A 6,007-nucleotide genomic window follows, 5' to 3' on the forward strand; every position below is an offset into this window, starting at 1 on the left:
GGGCGGGCGGGGGGGTGGGGGGTTGGGGGGGGGTCTCCCGCCGCCGGCGGCCGGGCGGTGCGAGGGGCGGTGCGAAGCGGGGGCCACCGCCGCCCTCCGGACTCCTAGTGATGCTGATCCAGAAATTCGGTATTTTCTTGGATGTTCCTGCAGAATCACCAAAAAAAATGGGGCGTCAGCAAAATCACTTAACTTCAGGATGACTAGCTATGCAAGGGTTCAAAATTTACTTTAAAAATAAAATGGTACAACTTCTCAGGGCAACGTGTGCTAATGGTTGAGCGGTGTCACTGGGATGAGTTATTTTCCTCCTAGCTAGCCTGAATGTTGTTAGGAAAATCTCATTCCCTATTAGTCATTATGGTATGAAATTGTATGAACTTTCTTAAGAGAGAGAGATATATATATATAGTTTACATTGTATACTGCATAGTCATGCCTAAGTAAGCATGACTAAAGGGCCCCTTGCTCATTGCAAGGAGGAGGATGACAGCCCCCCGCCCCCGATGAAAAGGGGATACTCCTGGACTACCGAGATAATACCAGCATCCTTAGTCCCCCTAACACCTCTGTGATACCCTCTGATTATCTGCCATTGTAAGTAACTTGTAGCAAGACCAACTCCAGGGATGTCTAGATCAAGAAAGAGACAGATGGATGATGATGCCATAGAATTACAGCTGCTTTGCAAAACAGTAGTGTGTGTGTTAAGTAGCGATCGACCAAATCATGTTATATCTGAATGCCTGAAAGGTATAAGGACCATGTGTAAAACCATCTATGAGAGTATGCCCAGAGAAGGGTGATCAAGATGGTGAAAGGTCTCAAGGGCAAGACTTCTGAGGAGCAGCTGAGGTCACTTGGTTTGTTCAGATTAGAGAAGGCTGAGGGGTGACTTCATGGCAGTCTACAGCTTCCTCAAGGTGGGCAGCGGAGGGGAGGTGCTGATCTCTCTCTGGTGACCGGCGACAGGACACGAGGAAATGGAATGAAGCTGCATCAGAGGAAGTTCAGATTGGACATTGGGAAGAGGTTCTTCACTGAGAGGGTGGTCAGTCACTGGAACAGGCTCCCCAGGGAAGTGGTCACGGCACGAAGCCTGACAGAGTTCAAGGAGCATCTGGACAATGCTCTTAGTCATATAGAATCATAGAATCATAGAATGGTTTGGGTTGGAAGGGACCTCAAAGATCATCTAGTTCCAACCCCCCTGCCATGGGCAGGGACACCCTCCACTAGACCACGTTGCCCAAAGCCTCATCCAACCTGGTCTTAAACATTTCCAGGGATGGGGCATCCACAACCTCTCTGGGCAACCTGTTCCAGTACCTCACCTCCTGTGAGGAGCAGGGAGTTGGACTTGATGATCCTTATGGGTCCCTTACAATTCAGGATATTCTATAATTCTCTGATTCTCTGACTCTGAAATAAAAAAGGCACAACAATAATTTCCCAAAATGGCAGCAATGTTGTGATGTTCCCATGAACCAAACAAGACATTTCTCCATGAAGCATGGCTGCTGTGGCCACCAAGGGATGTCATTTTGGGAAGCCTTTTATGCGTCCACCCTTTCCAAGTGGCACTCAACAGGCTGCCTGGAAACGCAGTCTGGGGGTTGGTTTTGCTGCAAGGTTTTAAATGTCGTCAAATGCCATATTGATATGTAAAGCACCTTTTCTAAAAGATACACACCTATTTCACTCCAAAGCCTTTAGGATCCCAATTCCACAGCTCAGTTGTGCAACTTTTACTTGTGCTGAGCTGTTTCCTGCAGATCTTTCAAAATCTCGGGGCACTTTTCAGAAGGGAAGCCTATTTGCCTGCTATCACTGCCCACAATTAATTTTGCAGACCGGGTGCTTTCTGATTTAACTGCAATTTATTTGGTGATCATCTCCCCCTTCCTGGGGGAAGAGGAAGGAGGATTTTATCTCGCTGTCCCCACCTGGGTTGTTTCATGCAGCTCTGCCTGCAGCAGCCCTGCTCCATTCAGTGAGGGGCTGCCAGGCACAGACTGCGCTCTCCAGGGGTCTCAGAGATGTCAAGGAGCCTTCCTCGTGAGCCAGAGGAGGAGGAGGTGGAAGGGGAGGCAGGTGCAGCGGGGCCGAGGTACTGCGCAGGAGGGAGCCGGCACGGAGAGGCTGAGGAGAGAGCCTGGAGCACCAGCAGGACGCGGCAGACGGCCCTGTCTTGCTGAAACGAAAAATGAAGGATTGTTTCAGAACATTCAAATGACAGAAAACAGGTGTTTGTGGGGGGTTAGAAACATAAATATGCATACACACAGGCGCGCGCTTGCACACACACACACGTATATAAATTTCCTTAAAAGAACATTCAAAAATTGCTTGGTTTAAAAAGCAATGTCTATTGTATCCATATAGTAGCCCTGCATAAGAATGGAAGCCTCTCTCTTCTTTGAGAAGAAAAAAGGCATTGAAATAGAGCTCCAAAGAATGAGAAATAACACTGAAATGTGCGTTCTGTTGCTTTCCTTCAAATTCCAGTTCATAGGCTCAGGTGATTTTTTTATGTAGACTTACAGGTGCAACCATTTAAGTCATGCCACAAATAAATGCAGTCGACTGCACATGAATGATTGTGCTATCAGATACCCATAGATAAAACGGCATTTCAAATGGGTAACACAATCAAAGCAGCACTCAGACAGCATGTCAATGGGCATGATCTAAAAATCTGAACAGGTACGTGATGTGCAAAGGATATGCCGTGTCTTTAAACAGTCGTCGTAACCGAGCATGCAGGGGAACATGCCGGTCCCCTGGACACCACGTGTACCCCCATGCAGACACGTACAACGGGGCACGTGATCCTCCAAGTGGATGGTAAATGGAAAATATTCGGATTCCCAGGTAAGTACAATTCAGACATTTTGTCATTTTGATGCATTATGTTATCACTGTCATTCCTGCTAACATGACGACTCTTTCTCTTTTCCAAAATCTCAGATATTTATCTTGAATTGCAAAGAGAAATGGAATCAGAAGAACATTTAGGAGCCCATAAATATTAAAATAAACACCCTGATGTGAAAGTTGTCAGCTCTGTTTCTTCAAGATGTCCCTGCCTGCAGGGAGGTTGGAACTAGATGATCTTTAAGGTCCCTTCCAACCCAAACCATTCTATGATTCTATGATTCTAAAATCAGGGAGGTATTTCTCACACATTCTCATTTTTTGCTTCTCAACCCCTTTTTTCATAAAACCCCTGCTTTATTGAGTAAGTATTAATGTAAAAGCTTTCATTGTATTTTTTCCTGTAGCTTGACAGAAACGGACAGTAGTGGATAGAAAGCTGCTGATCAGCTCATACAAAATGAGAAGTATAGAAGGGAAGAGCACTTCAACCTTTTGTCTGAGAAAATTTAATTTCTAGGTTAATTTGTGAATAAAAATAAGCTTTTCTGGCTCACAACTGACCACCTGCCCAAAGTAAGAAATCTGAAAAAAAATTGTGGGTGAGAGGAAAGTATGTCAGTAGAAGCGTTCCCACTATGAGGACTCTTAATTGCTTGTGACCCTGCTGTGGAAGAAGGTATGGGAAAATTAATGCTCTGAGCAATATTCATCTTGCTGAGTGTTTCCCTTTCTTTCTTCACTCCTGGTTGATGTGACCTTTTTGGACTCCAACTGCTAGAGGAGATGTACTGCAACATGCAGAGTATATTATTATTATCTTGAACGTTCTCCAGCTTTTGTACCAAATGTTTAGTCTGCTTGGTCAGGATTAAATGTCCTTTGCTTTTGACTTCTGAAGATTTCTGGTCCAGATCGCACACCTGGTATGTTACTGCAGTTTTCTTTTAAAGAAGCACAAAAGCAGTTTTCTTTGCTGAAATGCAGCACTACAAGATAGGCTTTTATGAAAACTGTTTAAAAAAATATTCTCAGAAATCAAACAAAAATACAGCTTGCCAAATCCTACTTTAGGAGAGCTGGCAAGTCCTCTGCAGTGACACCCGCTCACCAGCCCTGGTCTCTTACACCAAAGGTGTACTTGCGTGCCATGTTTGGTGGAGGTGGTTATTCACATTACTCCAGAAAAAGAGGACTTGGTCACACATACCGTCCTCGTTTTCATGTTTTCCAAAAGGCCCCTAAACAGGGAGTTGTGGTGGCTCCAAACCCCCAGATCTGGAAAGGACTCCCTATGGAAAGAGGAACAGGCAGAACAAACAGGCTGGGCAGAGAATGGGTTGAGAGCAGCCCTGAGGAGAAGGACTTGGGGGTGTTGGTGGATGAGTAGCTCAACATGAGCCAGCAGTGTGCGCTTGCAGCCCAGAAAGCCAACCGTGTCCTGGCCTACATCAAAAGAAGCATGACCAGAGGTTGAGGGAGGTGATTCTACCCTCTGCTTTTGTGAGACCCCACCTGCAGTACTGCGTCCAGCTCTGGGGTCTCCAGTAGAAGAAAGACATGGAGCTGTTGGAGTGGGTCTAAGGAGGGTCACAAAGCTGATCAGAGGGCTGGAGCACCTCTCCTATGAGGACAGGCTGAGAGAGTTGGGGTTGTTCAGCCTGGAAAAGAGAAGGCTCTGGGGAGACCTTATAGCGGCCTTCCAGTACCTGAAGGGGCCTACAAGAAAGCTGGAGAGGGACTGTTTACAAGGGCGTTGAGTGATAGGACAAGGGGGAATGGCCTTATCGTGAAGGAGGGTTGATTTAGATTAGATGTTAGAAAGAAATTCTTCACTGTGAGGGTGGTGAGGCACTGGAACAGGTTGCCCAGAGAAGCTGTGGATGCCCCCTCCCTGGAAGTGTTCAAGGCCAGGTTGGATGGGGCTTTGGGCAACGTGGTCTAGTGGAGGGTGTCCCTGCCCATGGCAGGGGGGTTGGAACTAGATGATCTTTGAGGTCCCTTCCAACCCAAACCATTCTATGATTCTATGAAGCTGGGGTGCCCCCAAGGTTTTCACATGTAGCTTCACCTACAGTCCTGCCCTTGCAATAAGTCTTCTTGAGAAAAGGTATTAGTAGTATATTAGCACCAGGTATGCAATAAAAACTTAATAGACACAACAATCTGCATGCTTTTCTCTTTCTTGACTTTGGAATGCCTAAGACACCCAAGGAGCTGCAAGTTGTTCCTTGAAGAGCAAAATGAATGGAGTCTGACCTAAGGCTGTATATCGACATTCCCCCCACGCTTACCCTCACTGCAGCACCTTCATCTACTAGGATCTGTGTGCTTCCCCGCTACCCAAGTTTCAATGACCTTGTGTAACCATCGCCCTCCTTCCTAACAGCCCTGCGCCCCATTGCTGCGCCTGCCAGGTAGACAAGAAACCGGAAATACGCCCAGGTAGCGCGGTGCTCTCTGTGTGCCGAACCTGTCTGCCGTCGAACACTGGGTACTGCGAAGGGTGAGCAGAAATGGGAGTGGCTGAGCACTCCTTGCCTGCCCCTCGTCTCATCTTCCCACCAGCCATCAGTGGGCACTCAGGATCTCTGTGTCCTCCATCCTTCTCTCCAAACTGGTTCAAACTGAACGAGCTCAAAGTTATGTTCTGGCAAACAGACCCAAATGCAAACAGATAGTGCAATAACAGAAGTCTCATTTCTTTAGGACACCGAGCAAAAGAAAAACCCCATAGAGAGGATGACAATTCTATGAGAAAAAGAGATTTTCATATTTGCAGGATGACTGCATATCGCTATTTCTCTATGGGAAATTTGGTATGCTATTTGACCACCTAGCCCCCCAAAAAATCAATAAGGAATTTTAATTTTTCTCTTTCCACCTTAAACTTGGTAAGAAATATTTCTAAATAAGACTTGTAAATGACAGTAAAATTCACCCTTTATATTTTTAAGGACAGAATATCTATAGCATTGGCTACAGAAAAGGTGGTCTGCTCGTGGGTGGATTATGTCCTTTGAAATCAATGAAACAGAATTCCTGTATTTTCTTCCATGTTTGCCCAAAGGTCAGATAACCTGCTGTCCCTCAAAAGCATAGACACTTGAAAATAAATCCTTAGATAACC

This window comes from Grus americana, chromosome 4, assembly GCF_028858705.1.
Source record: "Grus americana isolate bGruAme1 chromosome 4, bGruAme1.mat, whole genome shotgun sequence".
Taxonomy (NCBI): Eukaryota; Metazoa; Chordata; class Aves; order Gruiformes; family Gruidae; genus Grus; species Grus americana.